This window comes from Cucurbita pepo, chromosome 20 (genome assembly GCF_057944985.1).
Source record: "Cucurbita pepo subsp. pepo isolate OVF chromosome 20, ASM5794498v1, whole genome shotgun sequence".
In the NCBI taxonomy this organism is placed as follows: domain Eukaryota; kingdom Viridiplantae; phylum Streptophyta; class Magnoliopsida; order Cucurbitales; family Cucurbitaceae; genus Cucurbita; species Cucurbita pepo.
This window is the reverse complement of record NC_141817.1, coordinates 8,123,892-8,151,740: the sequence shown is the minus strand read 5'-3', so window position 1 is coordinate 8,151,740 and position 27,849 is coordinate 8,123,892. Positions and strand designations below refer to the sequence as shown.

Sequence of the window (27,849 nt, the reverse complement as noted above, 5' to 3'; positions counted from 1 at the left end):
GAAGGAGTCGAGTCTCGATTAAGAGAAGGTTGTTTGAGGGATTCATAGGCCTTAGGGGAGGCTCTATGGTGTAATTTGTTTGAGGACAGAATTGTTTGGAGAGGAGTCCCACATTGACTAATTAAGAGACTGATTATGGGTTTATAAGTAATGAGTACATCTCCATTGGTATGAGACATTTTGGGGAAACCAATAGCAAAGCCACGAGAGATAATCCATTCGTATTCTTTATAAAGAAAAATTAATCCATCAGTATTCTTATATTAAACATCAGACCAAATATAATATAATTGCTAAATCCATATAAGGAGCCTGAAGAAATTTCTCAAAATAATTGTTGAGAGTGGGATTTGAACCCACGCCCTTTCAGACCAGAACCTTAATCTGGCACCTTAGACCAACTCGGCCATCTCAACTTTGATGCTTGGAAAAAAATTAATCAATTTGTATTCTTTATAAAGGTTTAGGGATCAAAAGATAATATAATTATTAAATCTTATTAAGATCCCACAAGAAATTTTTCAAAATTATTATTGAGAGTGGGATTTGAACTCCGGTCCTTTCGAACCAAAACCTTAATCTAGCATCTTAGACTAACTCCAACCTTAATAGTCAAATTCTAGACATTAATGTTCACATATTTCTTACAAAGGTATAGGAATGAAAATAGATTAGGGATGGGCTAAAACATTAAAAGAAACCAAATACCTTAGACCAATTTGGTCATCTCAACTCTAATATATGAAATGTCCATGTACTTAATGTAACAATTAAAGAATCTACCTAGGCCTATACGGAATTGTCACAAAGCCATTCAACTGTTGAGGTTGCATGAGGGGACGAGAATCAAATATGGAAAAAACCTCGAAATTTAGATGAAGATTTGTGGAGCTTCTATACAAGTCAAAGCTGGTGATCTTTGTTAGGATCGCACAACAACGCACACACTCGATCTAGATGAACACAAAGAAAAGGATAGAGAAAATTGCAAGGAGAACTCTGGCTAAAAGAATTTTTTATTGATGGTATGTACAACAAGAGAGAGTACAGAGAGTAGAAAGTAGATTTCAAAACTTTACTGGACGGGATATATATATGGTTAAGTCTACTAAATATAGCTTTACCAGATTTAACCATCTACTATATATAGCTATGTACCATATATAGCTTTACCGGATTGCTTTACCAAATATAGCTTTACCGGATATAGCCGTTGACCAAGCTATAAATACAGGGAGCAGACTCCATAACTCAACAATTCTCCCACTTGGAGACTGATCCTACACCATACCAATTAGGGCTTTGCATAGCTTTAATTTTCCAACATCAACACATTTTGTCAACATGTCTGCTGGATTCTTTGCACCCTCTATCTTCTCCAAACACATATCACCTTCTTCCACTAACCTGCGAGTGAAATGGTACCAACGGAGAAAGTATTCCTCACTTATAAACCCATGATCATCCACTAAATTAACCAACGTGGGACTCACTCCCAATAATCCTCAACATTTTCTAGCCAATCCCCATTCTCATCCCCAATATCATCAATTTGGTTATATTTGCGATTTTTTTTTTTTAAGTATATTGAACCTTGCTCATACCTTCCTCCATTATGGGTTTTTACCCCATATTCTATGGAAAATTGTTGGGAGAGAAGTCTCACATTGGCTAATTAAAAGGATATCATGAGTTTATAAACAAGGAATACATTCCATTGGCATGGGGCCTTTTGGGGAAATCAAAAGCAAAGCCGAACAATATCATATCATTGTGATGTTCATGATTCCTAACATCATATCACACTCATGCCCTTAACTTATTTATGTTAATAGAATCCTCAATGTCGAACAAAGAAGTTGTGAGCCTCAAAGGTGTAGTCAAAAGTGACTCAAGTGTCAAACAAAGAGTGTACTTTGTTCGAGGGTTCCAGAGGAGGAGTCGAGTCTCGATTAAGAGAAGGTTATTCGAGGGATTCATAGTTAGGGGAGGCTCTATGGTGTACTTTGTTTGAGGACAGAAGTGTTCGGAGAAGATCCCACATTGGCTAATTAAGGGAATGATCATAGGTTTATAAGTAATGAATACATCTCCATTGGTATGAGATCATTTGAGGAAACTAAAAGCAAAGTCATGAGAGTTTATACTCAAAGTGGACAATGTCATACCATTCAAGAAAAACGACATGAGTATTCTATTCCGTAATGTAAATAGATTATGATAGGAAATGGTTTAATACTCTATTGCGTAATGTAAATAGATTATGAAATGATTGCAATGACTCAGTGCCCAGTTTTGTCATCACTCACATGTATTTTATAGATATTTGAATGTTTCATTATTCTCCTCTTTTCTTTTTCTTCTTCTTCTTGCTATAACTTATATATCTTAATTTGGGTGAGGAAATTTTAGAGATTGGAGAATGAAAGAAGGAGAATAAGAGGGCGTTAATGCTTTAACGACAAACGAACACCAAATCTTTTATTTGTAGCTTAGTTTAAGAGAATTTTTGGTGTCCCTTGGAAAACAAAGTCGGCCGCTTCATGTCGCATACCCATTGCGCGGGCTTGGAAAACTATAAAGTTGGTCTTGTGTTGTTTTTAGATGTGTTCTTGTGTATTTTATCTCTCTTTCTATTGTGTACATGCACGTACACATACCTTCTACCTGAACTTTACCATTAGGATTATAATCGAGGATGAGTTGTGATGACCTTTGAGGAGTTAAATGTAATGACGGAGAATTAAGGAAAAAAATTTGTTCTGTATCGATTAGATTTTCAAAGTCGAAAGGTGAACTCTAATATAAAAGAAGGTCCCTTAGGTTACTTAGTCATTAAAATTGCTCAGTTTCATCCTATTTTGACAACTCAGAACTAGAGAATTCATAATCTGATGGCCTATAACTTGACACATTTGATTTAGGTCGAGTAAGTTTAGATCATTGACTACCATTTTTTACTCTTCAAGATACGTTTTTTTGACACTTTTAAAGACGTTTAAAGTTAGTATGGCTACTGACTTACCAATTTAAATTACTTATAGATAAGTTTTTAGATTATTTTATGCCAATGAGGTGAGCCAATTACCATAATAGAATTCTAAATTATAATGGTAGGACTCCTTAGGTGAAATTTGAGTTCAATGATCAACTTTTTAAGCTAGCATCAAGGATGCATAATGACCTTGTCTTAAACCAACCAAGTAAGCTGTTCTATTATTGGACGCCCATGAATTTGATTTAATGACTTGTATGTTGTATGAATAACACGTACATTATGACCTTTGTACGCGTCATATTTTGTGATGTTATGATATTTGATTTGTGATATGTTATGTGACGATTTATGATATGATATGAGTTATGCTATAATATGAAAGTTATATGATGTATGAACCTCCATTTGTCACATCACGTATACTATGTTAGCATGTTTGAAGGGAATGAACTCTTCATCCACGTAGCGGAAGCATTATGAACCGTTTTTATTTTTATTAAGAATTAAAACAAAGCAATAAATACAAGAGTAAGAACTCTACCTTTGTAGAAACCCTAGCTTGCAAGACTCTTCGGAGTATTCCAACTATGCGGAAGTTCTTGAACATTCCACAATATCTTCCTTACTATGACTCGAACACAAGGTCAAGACTTGTGGGAGCCTCTTCAAAGAAAATCCGAAAGGGATTGGAGAAGAGAGTTTCTAGAATTCTTAATTTTATTCTTCAGATAAAGTGGGAGAGATCGTATGTCTTTGGCTCAACCCTAGGGTCCTATTTATAGGGACTCTTGGAGAATATTTGTCAAATAATATATTTGCATATTTAATATACTATGATATAATACCTTGTACAAATCATATTTAGATATTATAAGATATCCTAATATATATTTAATTAATTTTATTTTTATTCAAATTTTAAATATATTTTTATTTAAGGTATCAAAATACATTAATTGATTTAATATTTAGTTGTATCGAATACAATAAATATATTTTTTATTTAATATATCTAATATATTAAATATTAATTTGATCCTTCAAATTAAATATATTTTCTCTATTTATTTAATTATATAATTATAAATATATTTTCTTTATTTATTTAATATATTTAATATATTAAATATTAATGTGGCATTTCAATTAAATTTATTTTCTCCTTTATATTTAATATATCTCAAATACTAAATATCAATTTGAACAATTCAAATTTTCTTTCAAATAAATTGAATCTTTTAGCGTTACTATGAGCTAGCAACGGGACCTTATGGACCTATAGATTATAAGTTCAATGATACAAAATTTATTAATTAAACTCTTTATTTAATCAATTACCATTCATTAACTATAAGTCACTCTATTATAGACTTAGAGTTGCACTGTTATGCACTGTAGGACAAGTTATGTCCATTGATATAATTATTACAAGCAAGTAGATCCTTCATGAGTTGTTCATAATTACAGCTGGGTCAAAAGTCCGTTTTACCCCTGTAATTACATCTTTCACCTTAAGTACCACTAATTCTCTAATGAACAATTTGTCTATGATTCAATCATAAACCAAGTCCCTTTCGTGCCAATGAGAGGGTGGGGCCTTATTGTTCAAGTATCGAAATCAGTACTTAAGAGAACAACTCACCTACTTTCTTTATATGGAAGGGAGTGAATTCCATCTTATGATATTATGTTTCCAACTCCTTATTTGGTCAAGTCCCCAAAATCGTAGGCATATTGAATCGGCTAAAACAGTCATTCTCACCCATTGAAATTAAAGGACAAACCCTCGTAGGCAGGAGTTCATAACTCACTCAAAATTAAGATCAAGTCGCATATGATTATCATGTGAAATATTAATCTTCTCAATTAATGGATTTATAAAGAGAGATTAAATATTTCTTGGTCCAGTCTTATACAAACTCATTGTATAGGATACCCCACCCATATGTCTCCACATAAACGATTTGGATCAAACTATTTGTAACGATTACAAAGTGGGCCGTATCAATAGTGTTACTAGGATAAGAAACCCAACCTTATCCATATACTATAGACTCTTTAGGTTATTACTTGAACATGATCCTCTTGTATGTCAACCACATACGGTTCAAGATTACATTAATAACCTTGTATTTTCATACAATGGATTAGAATTAAATTACAAATAAAATAATAAAAATTATTATTGAAAACTAAATAACTAATTACGTGACACGGCATAAATCCCAACAATCTCTCACTTGCACTAAAGCTGGTGAGACATGTGTCCTAGGGCATACTCTATACCCAACATGTTCTCCCACTTGCCCTAGAGAATATGAGCATGTCTCGTAATCCTAGACATTCTAGGTTACCCTCGAACACTTTAGCCTAGAGAGCTATTTTATACAAATCAAAATAATTATCATTAAAAGTCATCTTTGTCATTACGGCGATGCTTTCTCTCACTATCATTCTTTATAGATAGATCTTTTATAGTTTCCTTAATATTAGTCTTTGTGTCACTATCATCACAATGAAAAGTGACCGACTAAATCACATCTGAAACACCTTTCAAATGTTTAAGAAATTATTATAGTCATACAAGTCATTTTGTAGTTTTAAAAGAAAAAAAAATATGTATATATATTCCACTTTATACCATACTTCACAATCTAAGGTAAAATTGATCTTAACATAAATTTCTCTAAATTTATGTAACTAATGTAACACTTACAAGATCAAATCTTTAACTTCATACACAAAATAAAAAATTCTCATTATAGAAAACTTTAATTTTTCACTTAATGGTCCTACTATCAGTTTAACTAATATAATCTAATTAACCGTATATTTAACGTTAATTCTCATATAGACATTAATTGTCTCCCACTCAGGCGAGATAATTAATCATACTCTCAACATTTGAGGTTACTTATAATACTATTCCTTTGACTTCATATTTCAATGATCACTATCATTCTTTGAAGTCTTCCATCAAATATTTGACAACAATTTTGTCAATAATATACATTAGACAATATTAACGTTTATCCTTGAATCTTTATTTTTAGGAGATACATAATTATCCCAAATAATTTATTTGGTATTGGTTAAGTAGTCTATTTATGTTACATTGAAAGCGGCTGAGTTCATTCTAGAACACTGTAACACCTCGCTCAGGGCTCGACGACCGGGAAAAGCAAAACGAAATTAGGATTTGGCAGATTACATAATCATAAATAATAACGTGTCCTTAACATAAAATTTGATAAAATCCACTAATTAATAATTTTCTTGTTTTCACAAGCTCATTACAATTTATTTTAAGTCATAGGTTATCAAACCTTCTATAACGGATCGGATTAAAAAAAAAAAAAAAAAAGGTCATCGGCAGAACCGAAAACTCCAGCGAACGCTGGAGTTTTCACTCGCACACGACCCACGAAGGGCGGCCGAAGGCTGGGATGCCACAGAACTTGACCCCGAAATGACCTGCAAAGAACAAAAAATAGAGAAAAACGAAGAAGAACAGAAAAATTCGATGAAACTCCGGCGAGGTCAAACCATACGAAACTGACGTCAAACCTCCATTTTACGAAACAAAAGTAATCCCAGACCTTTTACACACATCAGGGGTAGATTTAGACGAATCCTATACGTCGAACACCGTCGGCAAGGGAGACGGAACGTCGGATTTCGAACTTCACCAGAGCCGAGAGTGTGAGGCCTTTACAAACCAGATTTATACCAAAAACGGGGTAAGGGCAATTGAGACTCGAGAACGGAGGAGAAAGGAGGGAAAAAGGACGTCGAAACGCGCAGGCAACCAGGTGAAGAAGACGAAGTCCTACCCGAGGGCCGGATCCTGCAACCTGAACCGAACCTAATCACCTTAGATCAGTCCAGTACCCGACGGTTCCCGCGGCCCAGTCACTTCAGCCCAAAACGTGTAAGCCCAATTATGGCCCAACCCGATAGCCTCGACCCGAGACCCGCAAGCCCAGTCCAACGCCGACACGCCCAGCCCAGCCCACCTGCATTTTTCCTTCAGCCGGGCCAACCTGTCATCCGCAAACGACCTGTCAACCGCAAACGGCCCAACACCCGCGAGCGACCGGATAACCCGCGATCGTACACCCATGTGACATCGACGGCGACATCGTACACCCCGGGATCGTGGGACATGCATAGGGTAGTTGTTTTTTTTCCATTTCATAGTCTAGGTTGAATTCGGTTTGCATCATTTGTATAGGTTAGTTTAGGTTGAATTGTATTTGCATAATAAACCATAGGGTAGTATAAGACATTCATTTCCGTTTTGTTCATTTCCGTTTATTTCAATAATGTTCTTTTCCCTTCTTTCCCTTGTAATTATCTTTTCTTTTCACGAGGTAATAAAAGGTGAGTGTAAGTCGCATTTATGAACATGACCCATTTAATGTATATTCCGTATTTCAAGGTATAGTAATGACTTTAGATTAAGTAGGTAAAATTTAGGGTCGTTACACCTTCTATTCATAAATCTATACGTTAAATTCATTTCAAAAATGAACTTTTACTCCTTTAGCAAACCTTTGCCTTTTGATCTTTAATAATAAATTCATATAATAATATATGTAGCGCCATATTCTTAGATTTCTTTTCACAAAAGAATTCTAAATATTCATTTAGCATAATTCATATAAAAATGAATCATAGAATAATAATAGACTCTCAATAACAATATGAGAGACAGTCTACTTCTAACGATATGACAATTTGAATTTTAGTAGGATTGAATCATCTCATAATTCTCCCACTAAGATGAAGCTTATCCAATGAATGAATGACTAGGATCCACTTGACTCTCAAAAAGTGTTTAATAGATAATTTTTAAAGCAATCATGTTCACCATGCAATCCCTATTACATATCCTAACAAGAGTTTGGTAATATCTAATATAGTCTTGTTTTCTCCTCTTACCTCACAATTTTACAAAATTGTATTATGTTTAAAGTTGGAAATCAATTCCACTTTTATCAAGTAATTTTAGTACACAATGTTCTCGTACTATTCATTATGATTTGATCATAATGTCTTGATAGATTTACCCAAATGGATTTTAACTTTAGTCTCATTTTTCTTGAACTTCTTTTATGGTTACTATAAAGTGTTCAACATTTAGTAACAATTTTTACTTAGCATCTTAATGTCTTCCACTACATCCACTCATATTGATTTCCTAGTGTCAACTAGTAGCATCTATTCTACCTCATCAAGTATTTTTCAAGAATTATATATAAATGTAATGAAGAATAAATCTTGATAGTAGATCTTATATCAACTATCCAGGTGGTGTCACTTAGTCTCCACCAAAAATCTAGTTAGGGGTGTACATGGTCGGGTTGGGTTGGGTTGGAGGATTTTTTTGACCCAACCCAAAAGTTTGGGTTGGTTGGATTAGTAACCCAACCCAACCCAAAAAAAATTCCAACTCAACCCTCTATTTTTGAGTTGGGTTCGGGTTGGGTTTGAGTTGGTCCAAAAAAAATTAAAAAAAAAATTAATTTGTATGACGTAAAATGATAAAACAATTACTACCTCTAAGTTGTAGATCAAAAATATCAAACTCTCTATTGCATCCATATTATCACCTATAAATATATAAAGAATATGCAAAGAATCAATTCTAAAGTTCCCACATCTAATTAAATTATCTACATTCACACTATATAATCATTCAACAAAATGCCTAAAAATTCACCTAAAAATATGTAAAGAATATTCAATGAATTAATTCCAAAGTTACACCATTCCACAAAATATTTAAAAATTTTAAATTATCCAACCCTCTCTTGCATTCTTAATTCCTACAAAAGAAAAATAACATCTTGAAAGTTAGTACCGTTTTAAGATTGTTTGGATAAAGCATAGTGTAACTTCAAATATTTTATTTACATTGAAAAATAATTAATCTTACATGACGTTGGTGGAACTTGAATGTCTTAAATCATCTGGAAAAATAAAATATAAATTGTGATATAATAATACAGAATAATCTTAATCTTAGAACAAATCTCCAAATCTTTTAGTTGTTGAGGAATATCTAACCATACTTATTTTCTGTCAACCCAATTTTGTGTACATACCGGAGCTTCCACTCTTTTAGGTGTCAAAGAACTCCTAAAAGAGTCAAGAATCCTCTACCCGTACTAAATGCTGATTAAGAAGATACAGTCGACACTGGAACGACCAAAACATCTTGGGCAAATTTCGATAAAACTTTATACTTAAACTCATTTGCTTTCCACCATGCCAAAACATCAAAATTATCATCAAGTTCTTCACTAGGGTTAGATAAATATCGATCCACATCATTCTTTAACTCGAGTGAATGTTGCTCTTCTCTTCTTCGTTTGTATCTTAATAATACTAATATTGAACCACTGAAATTCTCTTCATCAATTGTGTCCATCTCCATACTCATGGACTTAGAAGTGAGTCTTGATTCAGATTGATGATGATCTTGAGCATTATCATAAAACTTGTAGTAATCATACAAACCAATTAAATAATTCTTTATGCCATCCACCATCACTTTAGCCATAGCATCTTCATAAATATTCGAAAAGCAAAATGATATGTAATCCAATTTGTAACGAGGATCGAGTACCACCGCTATGAATATCAACTTATTAATCCTTTCCACTGAGCCCCAATATTTGTCATACTTAACTTTCATATTTGAACTCTACTTAAAACAGAATTCACATTTGTACTCCACTGAATTAAAAGTTCTCGAATACCCCAAAGTTCATGAAAATAAGAATTAGAAGTCACATATAAAGAACCACTTATCTTCGTAGTGACATCATAGAAAACCTTCAAAAACTTTACAAACACTGCAACATTTTTCCAATCATCAATGGTTGGTGGCCCTATTCTTTTGTTTCTATGATCCCCCTCTTTGAAATAATCAACATAATCGAATTCTTCCTCCTCTAATACTTTGAAAGCTTTTTCAAATTCCAAGGCATGATCAAGCATCAAATAAGTGGAATTTCATTGAGTCGCTACATCCAAACAAACAAGTGCTCTGCATTTAATTTTTTCTTGTTCAACACGATCTTTAAATTTTGTCAATCTCTTGGGGGATGATCTAACATACCTCACGACATTACGAACACTAGAAATGGAATCATGCATTTCTTTAAGCCCTTCATTCACAATCAAATTAATTATGTGAGCACAACACCTCATGTGTAATATTTCTCCATCTAAGACAAGTGAATTCCAACTTCTAAGCCTTCTCATAATATATGAAATAGCTATATCATTGGAACTTCATTATACGTGTCAGTGTAAGACAAACCCTATTGGAATGTCTGACTAAAAAATCTTTCAACTTCTTAGGTGATTGAGTACACAGCAGAGAAGGAAAGAGAAATTTCTTTCACTATTGAGGTAATTATTGGGTTGTGTAATGTCAGGTTTGGGCTTCGGCTTGGGCTTTAATTTCTTTTTTTTTTTATATATTTTCGAGTTGGGCCGGTTGACCCAATCATTTTCTTTTGGCACCCGAACCCAACCCAAATCAGATCGGGTTAAAAAAAATGGACCCAACCCAAATCCGAAATCCAGCACAACCCAACCCAACCCTTATATTTCGGGTTGGGTTCGGTTGGGTTCTCCGATTTTCGGGTTGGGTGTACACCCCTAAATCTAGTAAGTCAAATTTACTTTCATTTAGATTTTTCTTTCCATAGAGTAATTTTGAAAGTTTCTCTCACTATAACTGTCCTCCCTCGTTACTAACTATTTCCTACCATAAGAGCCATAAGATTTTTCTTCAATTTTTGTAATACTTAATTTCTAGATCATTCAGATAACTATCTAAATTTAGCTTTTATTTGATTTGAACATCTCACATGTTTTTGTCATTTTCTTATCTTTCAGTCATGACATGGAACATGTTTTTTTTTTTTTTTTTTTTTTTTTTTTTTTTTTTTTGTCAATTATCTAAGTTTCCAATCTACCCTTTCATAACCCTTAGTTGGTTGGATTGCATTTTAATGTGAATTGCCAAATTTTTAAACTATTAAAAAACTAATCACATTATGAGCCTCGCTTAATGAAATTAAATAAAATTTGACTAATTCAACTTCTAGGTCGATTCCCAGGTAGAGGTGTTCCATTTTTGTCAGCTTAAATACCTCAACCTAGCCACAACCTTGGTTGGACAGAGTCCCCTTATAGTCAATTTTTATTTATCATTCATTAATCTTTAATTACTAGATTAATCAATATACGTGAATTAAACGGTTTTTAATCCTATTAAAACTAATTCAGTTATTGAATAATCTTAAAATTCTAGCATTTTGAACTCTTTAAAATCAAATTTAATAGATTACTTAAAATTCTAATCATATTAAAACATACCTTAATCCTATTAGGTAAATATCGTGCATTCAATTTAAGAAATATATATCCTAATTTATTTTTTCGATTTATTTCCGAGCAAACAATTATACATAGTTGTATATGGAAAATACATGCTAATTAGGAAATCATCTTAATTCTATTACGAAACAACCTAACCAAAATTTTCCAAATATAACATTTATATTCAAAAAATAATTAAAATGCATGATTATGCTTATTCTAAGTTGGGATACCTCATGCATTCAATCAATTAAATAAAAAATATACATCATATGCACAATTAAATTAAAAACAAATCAAAATTGTTGAGGGTGGGTTCAATTAAATTAAAAACAAATCAAAACTGTTGAGAGTGGGATTTAAACCCACGCCCACCAAAACCTTAATCAAGCACCATAGACCAACAAAACCATCTCAACTTTAATGATTGGAAGAAAATAATTCATGTATTCTTTACAAAGGTTTAGGGATCAAAATATTAAACATTGTTTAAAAGATAATAATAATTGTTAAATCCATATAAGAACTCTCGAGAAATTTCTCAAAATAAATGTTGGGAGTGGAATTTGGACCCACACGCTTAATCTGGCACCTTAGACCAACTCAGCCATCTCAACTTTGATACTTGAAAAAAAACTTATCCATTTTTATTCTTTATGATGTGAGATATATGATGATGAAATGACTTCACATTATGATGTTATATATTAAGATGATGTGCATGTATTAAATGTTAAGATGCACTGTGAAGACGAGTTTTTAAAGGCACAACCCTAGTTAATATTAATGATGATGAATGTATGAAGGTCCATGCTTATATGTTATTAGAGTAATGTGTGAACAATATATAGGGTTATGTGATAAAAATGATTTAAAGATGAAAACTAGAGAGGCTTCATGCATTTTGTGTGTTCATATACATTGGAATACTTTCCTATTTTTGATGATGAGTATGGATGTGATTAAAAATTAAAAGAGAAGATTTGAGAGTAAGAATTAATTAAAAATTAGCTCATGTCAACATAATTAAAACAAAAAAGATAATAAAATAAAAACACAATGGATAGAGAAACAAAAAGGGATAACAAAAAAAAAAAAAAAATATATATATATATATATATATATATATAAAAACACAGAAAAAAGAATATAATGAAATAACACCGAGTAGATAAAGTAATTCTAAAACGTATTCTAAAATGATAGTATCTAATAAATTGTATTGTTAGACATATTTATATCCCAAGAAACAATAAACTTAAACTCGTTAAATAGTTAACAAAATTTAGGAATTATAATTACAGAAGGAATTCAGTGAACATCTTTAATAGGGTGAAACGCCTTGGCATAAGTGAGAACGAATTCGGGGGACGAAAGCAAGCTAATTTGGAGTTAGATAGAACTTCGGCTAAGGTCATCCAAGTAATGGGTTTTACTATCGGCATGGTTATATTTGATGTTGACACATGCTTCGTGATTTTACACGTGTCATATATATTGATATGTTTGAATGTTTATGGATCAATATGCTTATGATATGATATGATATGTATATGTTATAATATGTGAATTGTATGATAATACTTACGGTACGATGTACTCAATGATATGTTTGAGATAGGATACGAGAAGGATACACTAAACATAATGTAACGATAGGAGTCAGATATGTTCACGAAACGTTAAGGTTATTGTAACGACCCTAAATTTCCACATACTCAGAGTCGTTACTAACGTCTCATGCTCATCTATAATGCGGAAATATAACTCTTACATGAACATAGTTGATAACGTAAACTTCAAAAAAAACGTTAAAACAACTTCTTCTCTGGAAAACACAGCCATGGTCTTACGTGTTTAAATATGAAATACTGAAATTTAGAGAAAACAAAAACAAATACAAAATAATTTAAAACAATGAAATGCAAAACAACCTATTCTAACTTAAGACTAGAAATTTAAATATGAATCTACCCTATGCACGTGCCACAGTCTCTGCTCGCGATGCCGCCGTCCTCCGTACAAGCGCGCCTTGCCTTTACCTGAAAAATGATGTGGCACACGGCCTAAGTATTTCAAAGAATACTCAGTAAGTGGCCCCACTATAGGGGGCCATGCAAATGCAAACACATGCAATCATGATTTAGGGACCTATCTCTAATCATCTTAGGGGTGGCCTCCAGTCTCGGACAAATTGGATGTGTAGTACTTCCCTACACACGACTCACACGTGCGAGTGTGAATCCCCAGGGCGCTCGCACACCCCCTGGACCCTCTGGTCAAGCTAATCTGTAGCGACGTCCGGAGGTCAGCGGAATCCCATAGTGTCATGCACCTCATGAACACCCTCATCTATGTGCTTTCGCACCTGTGCGCATACGCGCTCATCATATGGTGCGCGTCCGCACTCATCATCTCTAGGGGAAGTAGCCCTATGCTTATGAACATACAATATGCATGAGGTCCCTCTAAATCCATCATAATGTCTCTTCTGACACAACCCTCTAGTCTCATCTCTTTGTTACTCTAGGTAACACATACTAGTGGATATTTATATTAATATCATTTTCACGCTCTTAGGGTTGTGTCCTATGTCGATCTAACGACATGATGCAATATGGCACTCATCATCATATAGCATGCTCAATATGGAAAACATCATCATATTAAGGTAAACGTCACGCAATCATCATACTCATCATATTGCCACAAAGTGCATCAAACATATCAAGTACGACATTCATCAAAAAATATATATATATATTGAGTACATCATCAGGTATCATAACCCACACATCATCATAACTCATACAATTTTTAGCCTATCATATAGTAAGACCACTTACCTGGTTGGCCTTAGCCGAAGAATTCCCTAATTTATTTACGTAAGCTCCCGTTCCTCGAGAACTACACAAAATGTTGCCAAGGTTTGCTTCCTATCGCATCGTTCGTCACATTTTGTTAGTATTTCGCATTTTAATTAATAATCCAACTAACCATTTGAAAAACGGCTCTAGACGGTCTCAATAAAAATCAAATTCCATGTTTTCATTGTTTCTAAATTATATAGGATAATAAAACTTAAAACTTAAATTAATAATGTCAATATTATTAATATTTCAAGTGGCTTGGATAATTCAACATTTAATGTTATATACTATAGATACAAATATAACAATTTCTCATATCTTCTTCTATCACTTATTTCTCTTCTATGTCATGTTTTAATTCTATTTACAGCACTTGCCATTTTCAAAAAGTTCTTAACTTTCTTTTCTTTTCTGAAATCTTCCCTCTTTTGTTTTTTTTTTTTTACTTCTTTACTTCTTTTTTGTTTTTTTTTTTGTTTTTTTTTTTTTGTTTTTACTTCTTTAATTCTGTTTAGCCTTTCAATTTTGCCATTGCCATATGAACCGTACTTGCCATCTTCAAACTGTTATAACTTTCTTTTCTTTCCTAAAATCCTCTCTCTTTTGTTTTTTTTTCTTCTTTCTTTCCACTCTAATTCTGTTTAGCCTTTCCATTCTACTTCCGTATCTAATTATTTTAAGCAATTTAAATTTAATTATTTTAATTAGTTTCATTCTTTTAGGCATTAATTTTACACACCAGATTTTCTTTACCTTTGCTATTTCCAAATCTAATCTTCCTCCCTTTCTTGTGAAAATCTCTTTTGATTATGTTTTCCAAATTTAGTATTTTTTTATTTTTATTTGATCTGTCTTCCAATCTTTCTCTCTTCTCTTTTCTTTCTCTGTCTCATATTTTAATTCTATTGCCAGATTTTATTTTTATTTGAATATGTTTTCCAGATCTTTCTTTTTTTTCTCTCTTCCTTATCTATCTATTCTTTTTTTTTTTTTTTTTCTGATCAATTTTCATGGACCCTCACTACGAGCTGCCAGATTTTATTTTTATTTGAATATGTTTTCCAGATCTTTCTTTCTTTTCTCTCTTCCTTATCTATCTATTCCTTTTTTTTTTTCTGATCAATTTTCATGGACCCTCGCTAGGAGCTAGGATAGATAATTTCTAATTCAGGATAGATAATTTCTAATTCAGATCATTGCAACAGATCATTTTTAAATTTCTAACTCAGATCTAAATAATTGCTAATATCATTCGTAGAAAGAAAGAGAAAAATAAAAAAGGTAAATCTGACTACTAACCTTTTGAGATGACATCTCTCTTCCTCTGTCTATCATCTCTCCATTATCTGCCTTACTTCCAGTTTCCTCCATAAAAATATTTTCTTTCTGTTTTTGTTTTTTTTTTGTTTTTTTTGGCTGAGTTATTGATACTGAGGGAGGTATTTTAGGGGATGGACGGAGAGATTAAAGGAGGTGGTCAATTTTTTTTTTCTTTATTTTGTTATTTTTATTTTAACACACACATATATATATAATTAAACCCAACGGGGCGTTACATTATCTACCCCTAAGAAGAACTTTCGTCCTCGAAAGTCTCCAACTCGTATACTAACTCAGGGAATTTTTCTTTTATTTCGTCCTTACACTCCTACGTGGCCTCTTCAGTGTGGTGATTTCGCCACAACACCTTAATGAACGCAATGTTTCTGTAGCATAACGGTTTTACTTCTCTTGCTAAGATTCTTGTTGGTTTTTTCTAATAACTCAGATCTTCATTGAGTTAGAGTGGTTCATAGTCTATTACATGGATAGGGTTCGTAATGTACTTCCTCAGAATCGACACATGAAATGCATCGTGTACTCCTAAGTGGGCTATAGGTTGGGCTAACTTATACGCTACTAGACCAACTCGCTCTAGGATCTCGAATGGTCCAATGAATTTAGGACTTAACTTGCCCGTACGTCTGAACCTCCAGACACCTTAAATAGGTGCCACCTTGAGGAATACTAGGCCCCTTGTCTCGAACTCTAAGCTTCTACGCCTTACATCGGCGTAGCTTTTCTGTCGACTTTTAGCGATACGCATCCTCGCTCGAATTTTTCTGAACAACCTCGTTGGTGAGTCGAACCAACTCGGGTCCTACTAACTCTCTTTCGCCTACTTCGTCCCAACATAGTGGGGACCTACACCGTTTCCCATACAAGGCCTCAAACGGTGTCATACCAATAGTGGCTTGAAAGTTGTTATTATACGAGTATTCCATGAGGTGGAGTATGGAATCCCAACTTCCCCTAAAATCTAGTACTCAAGCGCATAACATGTCCTCTAGAATTTGGTTTAAACACTCCGTTTGTCCATCTGTTTGGGGGGTGGAAGGCGGTAATAAAATCGAGGCGGGTACCCAATGCTTTTTGAAGTCCGCGCCAAAACGCTAACGTAAAGCGTGAATCCCGATCCAACACTATAGACACTAGGACTCCATGGTAGTCTTACTATTTCTTTCACATATAGTTGTGCCCATTTGTCAACTGTATATGTAGCTTTTCCAAGTAGGAAGTGTGCCGATTTGGTCAACCTATCGACAACTACCCAGATCACTGTATATGCTTTGTGCGTTTTGGGTAATCCTACTATGAAATCCATTGCTATGTTTTCCCACTTCCACTCTGGTATGCTTAGGGGCTACAACAACCCCACTGCCTTTTGTTTAGGAACTTTCACTTGTTGACAAACTAAGCACTCACTCACAAACTCGGCCATGTCCCTATTCATGCTCTTCTATCAGAAATGTTGTTTAAAATCTTGGTACATTTTTATACCTCCTGGGTGCATGGCAAATGGCGAGTTGTGAGCTTTCGTTAGTATCTTCTTCCTTAACTTCTCTGGGACACATAGGCCTCCCTGATACAATAGTCTTTCATCTTAGGTCTTCGAGAATCCATTTACTAGACTCTCAGCTAGCTGGCTTAAGGCTTTCCGTAGATTTGGATCCTCTCGTTGGGAGGTCACCATTCTTTGCCAAAGTGTAGGTTGCACTGTAAGTCGGGCCAGTTGTGCTATGACTCTCTCGGTCGCTACAACTATGTTGGCTCCCTCGAATTTTCTTTGTACCCTGAATTTTTTTTGTACCCTTACTTCCCTTGTAATGAGGGCCGAAGAGTGGGCCACTTTTCTACTCAAAGCGTCTGCGACCACATTTGCTTTTCTAGGGTGATACTGGATATTTACATCGTAGTCTTTCACCAATTCTAACCACCTTCTCTATCTCATATTTGACTCTTTCTGGGTGAAGAAATATTTAAAATCTTGTGGTCGGTTAAACTTTGAATTTTCTCTCCATACAGGTAGTGTCACAAAATTTCAGCGTGATCACTACAGCGGCCAACTCCAGGTCGTGGGTAGGGTAATTATCTTCGTATTCTTTTAGTTGACGAGACGCGTATGTAACAACTTTACCGTGTTGCATTAACACACATCCTAGTCCATTCTTTAAAGGCGTCACTATAGATTACGTACTCTTCTGAGATCTCAGGTACCGTGAGTACTGGGACGATTACCAATCTCTCTTTTAGGTTTTGGAAGCTTGCCTCACAAGCATTATTTCATATAAATGGTACCCCTTTTCTCGTTAGCTGTGTCAAAGGCGAGGCTATTCTAGCGAAGTCCTACATGAACCTTCGATAGTATCTCGCTAGTCCCAAGAAACTCTGTACTGATGTTATCGAAGTTGGGCGTTCCTACTTCGTGACCGCTTTAACCTTAGTAGGATCTACAGATACTTCGTCCTTTGTCGCCATGTAACCTAGGAAAGAGACTTATCGTAACCAAAATTCACACTTTGAGAACTTGGCATACAACTTGTTCTCTCTTAGGGTGGTTAGGACTTTTCAGAGGTGTTCCTGGTGTTCCAAGTCTGTTTTCGAGTACACTAGGATGTCATCAATGAGCACGATCACAAAAGTGTCTAGACAGTCCTTGAACACTCGGTTCATTCACTCCGTTAACACAGCTGGAGCATTGGTGAGGCTAAATGACATACCACGAACTTATAGCGATCATACCTTGTCCTAAATGCTGTCTTTGGTGCATCTTTTTCTTTACTCTTTATTCTGATATCCTGACCGCAGATCTATCTTAGAAAATATCGTTGTTTCTCTTAGTTGATCGAATAAGTCTTCTATTCTAGGCAGAGGGTATTTGTTCTTTATGGTTCTCTTATTTAACTCTCTGTAATCGATGCACAAACGCTTCAATCCATCTTTCTTCTGCACAAACAACATTGGCGCAACCCAAGGGAATATGCTAAGTCGAATGAACCCTTTATCCTGTAAGTCTTGTAATTGCGCCTTGAGTTCTTTCAACTCTGCTAGCGCCATGTGATAGGGTGCTTTAGAAATAGGCCCAGTTCCCGGCTCGAGTTCGATGATGAAGTCGACCGCTCGAGAAGGGGATATTCCAGGTAGGTCATCCAGATACACATTTGGGAACTCGTTTATGTTGGACACGTTTTCTAGGGTCTTTTCTTTTCCTCTTATGTCTACGGCACATGCTAATATAGTCCAACCGTCTTGTTGGACTAGTCTCTTTGCTTTCATCATCGAGACTACCTTTGAGGTAGTCCCGGTACTTGTGCCTTTAAATTTAAAGCTAGGTCACATCAGTGGTGAGAATATCTCTCTTTTTTTTTTTTTTTTTGTGACGGTCTATACTAGAATGGTTTGCAGCTAGTCAATCCATACCTAGTATTACGTCGAAGTCGGTCATCTTTACTACTATTAAGACTACGCTTAGAGTTTGGTCGGCTACTATTGCTTGGTCATTATTTACTCTATCCTTAGTTACTACGTCTAACCTCTCAGGGCTGCTTGCCGAACATACATACCATAAGGGTTCTAATTCAAACCCTTCTCTGATCCCTCTCGAGGTGGGCTCTCTTTAGCCTCACCTCGTCCTCTATCTCTAATAGGAGGTAGTCCCCTTCCTCGTCTTACTCTTTCGCATGGTCTAGGCAGCATGGTTCTAGAAACCAAGATAGCATCTCTTAAGTCTAAGGCTCATTACCTATGAAATTATGCTATACATCACATCTACTAAGTTCACGTCATATTGCAAACAAAATCATTCAGCATGCAACACATCACATCATGCTCTTAAATAAATATGTGAAATACATAACAATTTCAGTAACATTAACATAAAAATGCATGCGAGTTTGAAAACGTTTCTCTTTTCTTATCTTGTGCAAGGTGTACCTGACGGTGACGGGGCGTCGACGTCGGGACCATGGAACGTGCCAAGCCTACATTGTAGGCTAGTCTACAGAATCTAAAACCTAGAGCTCTGATACCAACTGTAACGACCCTAAATTTCCACATACTCAGAGTCGTTACTAACGTCTCATGCTCATCTATAATGCGGAAATATAACTCTTACATGAACATAGTTGATAACGTAAACTTCAAAAAAAACGTTAAAACAACTTCTTCTCTGGAAAACACAGCCATGGTCTTACGTGTTTAAATATGAAATACTGAAATTTAGAGAAAACAAAAACAAATACAAAATAATTTAAAACAATGAAATGCAAAACAACCTATTCTAACTTAAGACTAGAAATTTAAATATGAATCTACCCTATGCACGTGCCACAGTCTCTGCTCGCGATGCCGCCGTCCTCCGTACAAGTGCGCCTTGCCTTTACCTGAAAAATGATGTGGCACACGGCCTAAGTATTTCAAAGAATACTCAGTAAGTGGCCCCACTATAGGGGGCCATGCAAATGCAAACACATGCAATCATGATTTAGGGACCTATCTCTAATCATCTTAGGGGTGGCCTCCAGTCTCGGACAAATTGGATGTGTAGTACTTCCCTACACACGACTCACACGTGCGAGTGTGAATCCCCAGGGCGCTCGCACACCCCCTGGACCCTCTGGTCAAGCTAATCTGTAGCGACGTCCGGAGGTCAGCGGAACCCTATAGTGTCATGCACCTCATGAACACCCTCATCTATGTGCTTTCGCACCTGTGCGCATACGCGCTCATCATATGGTGCGCGTCCGCACTCATCATCTCTAGGGGAAGTAGCCCTATGCTTATGAACATACAATATGCATGAGGTCCCTCTAAATCCATCATAATGTCTCTTCTGACACAACCCTCTAGTCTCATCTCTTTGTTACTCTAGGTAACACATACTCGTGGATATTTATATTAATATCATTTTCACGCTCTTAGGGTTGTGTCCTATGTCGATCTAACGACATGATGCAATATGGCACTCATCATCATATAGCATGCTCAATATGGAAAACATCATCATATTAAGGTAAACGTCACGCAATCATCATACTCATCATATTGCCACAAAGTGCATCAAACATATCAAGTACGACATTCATCAAAATATATATATATATATTGAGTACATCATCAGGTATCATAACCCACACATCATCATAACTCATACAATTTTTAGCCTATCATATAGTAAGACCACTTACCTGGTTGGCCTTAGCCGAAGAATTCCCTAATTTATTTACGTAAGCTCCCGTTCCTCGAGAACTACACAAAATGTTGCCAAGGTTTGCTTCCTATCGCATCGTTCGTCACATTTTGTTAGTATTTCGCATTTTAATTAATAATCCAACTAACCATTTGAAAAACGGCTCTAGACGGTCTCAATAAAAATCAAATTCCATGTTTTCATTGTTTCTAAATTATATAGGATAATAAAACTTAAAACTTAAATTAATAATGTCAATATTATTAATATTTCAAGTGGCTTGGATAATTCAACATTTAATGTTATATACTATAGATACAAATATAACAATTTCTCATATCTTCTTCTATCACTTATTTCTCTTCTATGTCATGTTTTAATTCTATTTACAGCACTTGCCATTTTCAAAAAGTTCTTAACTTTCTTTTCTTTTCTGAAATCCTCCCTCTTTTGTTTTTTTTTTTTTTACTTCTTTACTTCTTTTTTGTTTTTTTTTTTTTTGTTTTTTTTTTTTTTTTTTTTACTTCTTTAATCCTGTTTAGCCTTTCAATTTTGCCATTGCCATATGAACCGTACTTCCCATCTTCAAACTGTTATAACTTTCTTTTCTTTCCTAAAATCCTCTCTCTTTTGTTTTTTTTTTCTTCTTTCTTTCCACTCTAATTCTGTTTAGCCTTTCCATTCTACTTCCGTATCTAATTATTTTAAGCAATTTAAATTTAATTATTTTAATTAGTTTCATTCTTTTAGGCAAGGGGTTTAATTTTACACACCAGATTTTCTTTACCTTTGCTATTTCCAAATCTAATCTTCCTCCCTTTCTTGTGAAAATCTCTTTTGATTATGTTTTCCAAATTTGGTATTTTTTTATTTTTATTTGATCTGTCTTCCAATCTTTCTCTCTTCTCTTCTCTTTCTCTGTCTCATATTTTAATTCTATTGCCAGATTTTATTTTTATTTGAATATATTTTCCAGATCTTTCTTTTTTTTCTCTCTTCCTTATCTATCTATTCTTTTTTTTTTTTTTTCTGATCAATTTTCATGGACCCTCACTACGAGCTGCCAGATTTTATTTTTATTTGAATATGTTTTCCAGATCTTTCTTTTTTTTCTCTCTTCCTTATCTATCTATTCCTTTTTTTTTTTCTGATCAATTTTCATGGACCCTCCCTAGGAGCTAGGATAGATAATTTCTAATTCAGGATAGATAATTTCTAATTCAGATCATTGCAACAGATCATTTTTAAATTTATAACTCAGATCTAAATAATTGCTAATATCATTCGTAGAAAGAAAGAGAAAAATAAAAAAGGTAAATCTGACTACTAACCTTTTGAGATGACATCTCTCTTCCTCTGTCTATCATCTCTCCATTATCTGCCTTACTTCCAGTTTCCTCCATAAAAATATTTTCTTTCTGTTTTTGTTTTTTTTTTGTTTTTTTTGGCTGAGTTATTGATACTGAGTGAGGTATTTTAGGGGATGGACGGAGAGATTAAAGGAGGTGGTCAATTTTTTTTTTCTTTATTTTGTTATTTTTATTTTAACACACACACATATATATATAATTAAACCCAACGGGGCGTTACAGTTATGTTACGTATCTAAGTGCTATGGATATGAGAGATTGATAAAAATGATATGGCTAGGATCGATTGATAAAAGAATACGATTAGGTTATGAGTAGAAAGGGATATGATTATGATAGATTGATAGAACGATAGCATTAGGATACGTTTTTGTAACGATATGACTAAGGTACGTTCATGTAATGATATGACTCTGATATGTATAAGAACGCTAAGACTATGATAAGTTAGGGAACGATATGACCACGAAGTGTTTATGATATGATATGATTATGATACGAAATGTGAATGACGGCTTATGAATTAGGCAAACATTCACATGGTATCAGAGCCCTTTTGGTTTAGCAACCCCAATCCTTTATTTTCAATGGCTTATGAATCCCCTACCCATCTTCTTCTCCACCACCCCTGCGGGCTTTGACGCCGCAGGGGCAGTCTCCATGGCTGCCACATGTAGAGTTGATTGATTACTCATTGGTTCCACTCTATTGACCTCCAAATCACCCTTCGCCATACTTTGTACATACAACCTCATCTTTTCCAACACAATTGATTTTCCCTCCACCAACATAGTCTCTTTCATTTTCTTCCCAATCTTCCCTTCATCCTTCACAGAAACCCTAATCTCAAGATCCTCATTAGTGTTCTCTTCGGAAATATACGAAATCTCGATAAGCCCATCGACCTTCTGCAGAGATTTACCTTTGGAATCTGGGCGCCGCACTAGCCTCTTCGTCAACCAAGTCGCCGCCGCCCTTCTTGCCAAAATTGGCCCCTTCGCCCACTATGGCGACTCTTACGGCTTCAACATTGTCGTTGTGCCTTGCTCTAGCTTTCCCCTTCTACTTCTTGGGTTAGACATATTCTCACCATTGCTAAGGCAACATCGTCGCTAAGCGATGATCCCTCTTCATGGGTTAGACATATTCTCGCCGAAGCCAAGGTAGTATCGCCGCTGAGCGGCGATCCCTCTGCAGATTCGATGGCTAAGAAAGTGTTTATCTACGCCTCCTTTGAACCAGGTTGTTGACATCCTCACGAAAAGTTTTTCTTGACCTCTCTTTGAATTTTTCAGATTCAAGCTTCACGTTCGTTCAAATCCGACGCTTAGCTTGCGGGGGTGTTAAGGATATTTAGTACTAAATTATAATATAGATAACTTTTACACCATTTAGGTGTGGTGGATTAAGCAAACATTCTCAAATGCTAAGGCTATGATAAGTTCGAGAACGATATGACCACGAAGTGTTTACAATATGTTATGATTATGATATGAAATGTGAATGACGTATATATATATATATATATATATATATATATATATATATATATATATATATATTGTGATATGATATGAAATATGTTATGGTACGAGATATGTGATAAATTGACATGTTTATGATATGATATATTATGATGTGATATGTTATGTTTAGATTGTTTTATGTGACCGTTGAGGTAATTGTTGTATAAATCACACTTTATGAAATGTTTTGTTAAAAGCATAGAACGTTATGTTATGTCTCCTAAACTGTATGTATAAAACATATTTATTATGAATGACATGATATCATGATACATGACATGAAATATAACCCCGTTAGAATTATGCATGATATGAGAACTGAAAAATGAGAAATGATATGATATGAATGAAAAACGGTAGCGGGATTATATTTAATAATGTTGAAAATTTAAAAATATTGGGATCTCATGCATTATGTGTTCATGCATTGGGGGATACCATTATTCCATCACGAGAGTAGGGACGCCTACACCACTAAGCAGGAGAACTATCATTATGTTTTACATAATGCTGCCGTGACGGTTACTAATTCTAACGGGTGTTCGACATAAAGAGCTACCAGAGCATGCTCGCCCGACAAGGAATGGGGCCCAGCGGTGTGCGAGCTGACTAGTGAGTCCATACTCGCACATATGGGTTGTGTGTAGAGTATATGGTACACATCCAAGTTGCCCGTTAGGATAGTGTCGGAGGAAAATAGACTGATATGATAGGACCCGTCATTGCATTTAACCCCAGTAGTGGGGTCACTTACTGAGTATTTCTTTAAATACTCAAGTCACGTGCTACTTCTATTTCAAGTTAAGGCAAGGCATTCCTGTACGGCTGACGACGACATTGCAACTCGAGACCATGACACATGCACAGGGTAGTCACATTTATTTTCTTAGACTTAGACTAGGATAAGATGTTTTGAATGTAAACGTTTATTTATTTTATTTAGTGATAAGATAAGGAATCAATATAAGGTGAATAAGATTCGGATTACCATGTCGATCGAATATCTCAAGGCAAGAACATTGTTTGAGATTTGAATCACTCCATAAGAAAAATCGATCATGTCTAGCTTGAATGATTCTTGTTGATCAAATATCTCAACGCAAGAACACTTGCTTGAGATTCGAATCACTCCACAAGCAAGATTGATCATGTCGAACTTGAATGATTCTACATGCAACCTAAACTTCATAGAATTGCAAAGAAACTTAGCCATTGGCTAAAGAAAAGCACAAATGCTTCTTTTACTATATTTTCAAAGTCTACATACAAATACAACACATGGCTTTACATAGCCTCAAAATGAAACTATTAAAGGCATTCCAAGACTGGTAACTTTCATACTTAGTGGCCATAATTAACCATTATATAATCAACCTACATGGTTTTATATAGTCTCAAAATGAAACTATTAAAGGCATTCCAAGAGTGGTAACATTCATACTTAATGGCCATAATTAACCATTCTGTAATTGTAACATAAAGTAACTAAAAAGTCTTAAAATACATTAATAAAATACAATAATTCTAAATTGTAATCCACCTAAAATTTATAACATGAAACTTCATTCTTCTTCAATGCGGCATGAATTAAAATATCTTTTGATAATTTCAACAATATTTTCTTCACATCTTCAGTGAAGTATATTGTATGATTGATGTCTCTTGGTTCATATCATTTAGTCTTTTGTTGCGTCGTTTTAAAGGTGTTTTCAAAATACATAAGTCCATGACTATATTTGAAGATGAAGATGACGTTTTATGAAAGTTTAAATGAAGTATTTTTGCATTTAATGTTCATGATATGTATACTGTGATTACCAAATTTCATGTGTAACCTTAAGATGACATATCTCATAAGTAATGGAGTCTATTTAGTAGGTTAATCTAACATTACTTAATTGGATTATTTTGAAGCAATTCCTACATAAAAGTGGCAGATGGGATTGCAAGAAGAAGTTAGGAATCAATTTATAGGCTCTAGGAAATCATTCGAAATCAGGAAATCATTCGAAATCATTTTTGGTGGAGGCTCCTAATTTTATAGTCAAATTCATCGAGTCAGGATCAACTTTCAAGTCATTTTTCCACCTTGTTGGGCAACTCGATACAAACCAATTTCTTCATCAAAGTTGTGAGCAATCTTGTTTAGAAATCTTAATTCATCCATATTCTTTATAAAAGTTTAGGGATCAAAATATTAAACATTCTCAAAATAAATGTTGGGAGTGAGATTTAAACCCACACCCTTTTCGACCAGAACCTTAATCTAGAGCCTTAGACCACTCGACCATCTCAACTTTAAAGCTTGAAAAAAAAAATTAATCCATCCGTATTCTTTATAAAGATTTAGGGATCAACATATTAAACATCGTATAAGGACCCTCGAGAAATTTCTCAAAATAAATGTTGAGAGTGGGATTTGGTTACCAAAACCTTAATCTAGGGTCTTAGACCAACTCGGCCATCTCAACTTTGAGAGCTTGAAAGGTTTAGGGTATAAAAAACAATTGTTGAGAGTGGGATTTGAACCCACACCCTTTCGGACTAGAACCTTAATCTAGCGTCTTAGACCAACTCGGCCATCTCAACTTTGATGCTTGAAAAAAATTAATCCATTTGTATTCTTTATAAAGGTTTAGGGATCAAAAGATAATATAATTATTAAATCTTGTTAGGATCCCACAAGAAATTTTTCAAAATTATTATTGAGAGTGGGATTTGAACTCGGGTCCTTTCGAACCAAAACCTTAATCTAGCATCTTAGACTAACTCCAACCTTAATAGTCAAATTCTAGACATTAATGTTCACATATTTCTTACAAAGGTATAGGAATGAAGGGATGGGCTAAAACATTAAAAGAAACAAAATACCTTAGACCAATTTGGTCATCTCAACTCTAATATATGAAATGTCCATGTATTTAATGTAACAACCAAAGAATCTACCTAGGCCTATACGGAATTGTCACAAAGCCATCCAATTGTTGAGGTTGCCGGAGGGGACGAGAATCAAATATGGAAAAGACCTCGAAATTTAGATGAAGATTTGTGGAGCTTCTATACAAGTCAAAGCTGGTGATCTTAGATCTGTTAAAGAGGACGATGAGAGCTTCCTTTTCATGCCCTAAATTTGAAGAGAGCCTACAAGTGTTATGGCCTTATACCATGAATTCACGATGCATGTTGAATTTGAAGGTTATAGGAGCATGTTTAGAGCACAAACTAATGATACGAGTAAAATAACAAAAAATGCCCTTACTATACCTTCTATGATGTTTTATGGCTTTTACGACTAACCTGAAGTTTTATATGGCATCTAGTTATGATGTTATGAAGCATAGAAATGATATGTATTTTTTGTGACAGGAGTAGCACATCACATGCTTAGGTTATACCATTAGCTTTTTATGATAGACCCTCTAAAGTTAGAACCATGAACTTACAAACCTATGCATTATTTCTAAGGGTATAGCCAAGCCAAGTAAGTTGATTCGAGAAAAAACACATCCACGACCCTGAGCCAAATACAACGCCCAAACAACTAGGTGTCACTAAATATAAGAGACTCAAACATGCTATATGCCCTCAGTCATCTTAGACCTCCACCTATGCGATACACCAGGATCACATGTATATTCTTTTTGTAGGATGTTAGACTCATACTATGTCATGAGGGATGTATAAGAATGTTCAGTCTATTCGCTAAAACCAGAATTTGAATGGTGATTTGAGTCTTGAACATAGGTTTTTCTTTAATTCATGATATTTACGGGTCATGTGACCTAGCTAGTCTTTTTAAGGGAGTGTTTTTAGGTATAGAACTAGAAAGTATAATGTATGGAAAAGAAAGTACACAACCTGATGGGACCCACCTCCGACCTATGCGATACACCAAGATCACATGTTTTTCTCACTTCAATGGGTGGAATGCCATGTCCATATTCTTTTTGTAGGATGTTAGACTGATATTAGGTCACGGGGGATGCATGAGAATGTTGAGTTGAAGGGGTGAAACCAAAATTGAAATTCTTATTTGAGTCCCGAACATAAGTTTTTCTCAAATTCATGAAGCTTCTTTTCTAGGAACATAGGTTTTAGGTATTACAAAAGAATGAGATATTCATGCTTATACAACCACGAATAAAATGACAAATTATTTTTTCCGACCTAAATG

At 34.7% G+C, this 27,849-nt stretch overlaps 2 non-coding genes across 2 annotated transcripts; both read right to left on the bottom strand.

The window, feature by feature from the left end:
- Positions 1-335: 335 nt before the first annotated feature.
- TRNAL-AAG (transfer RNA leucine (anticodon AAG)) lies at positions 336-416 on the bottom strand. Its single transcript has one exon. It is a non-coding gene; the product is annotated as a tRNA-Leu (tRNA).
- Positions 417-26,183: 25,767 nt separating this feature from the next.
- On the bottom strand, positions 26,184-26,264 carry TRNAL-AAG (transfer RNA leucine (anticodon AAG)). Its single transcript has one exon. It is a non-coding gene; the product is annotated as a tRNA-Leu (tRNA).
- Positions 26,265-27,849: the final 1,585 nt, after the last annotated feature.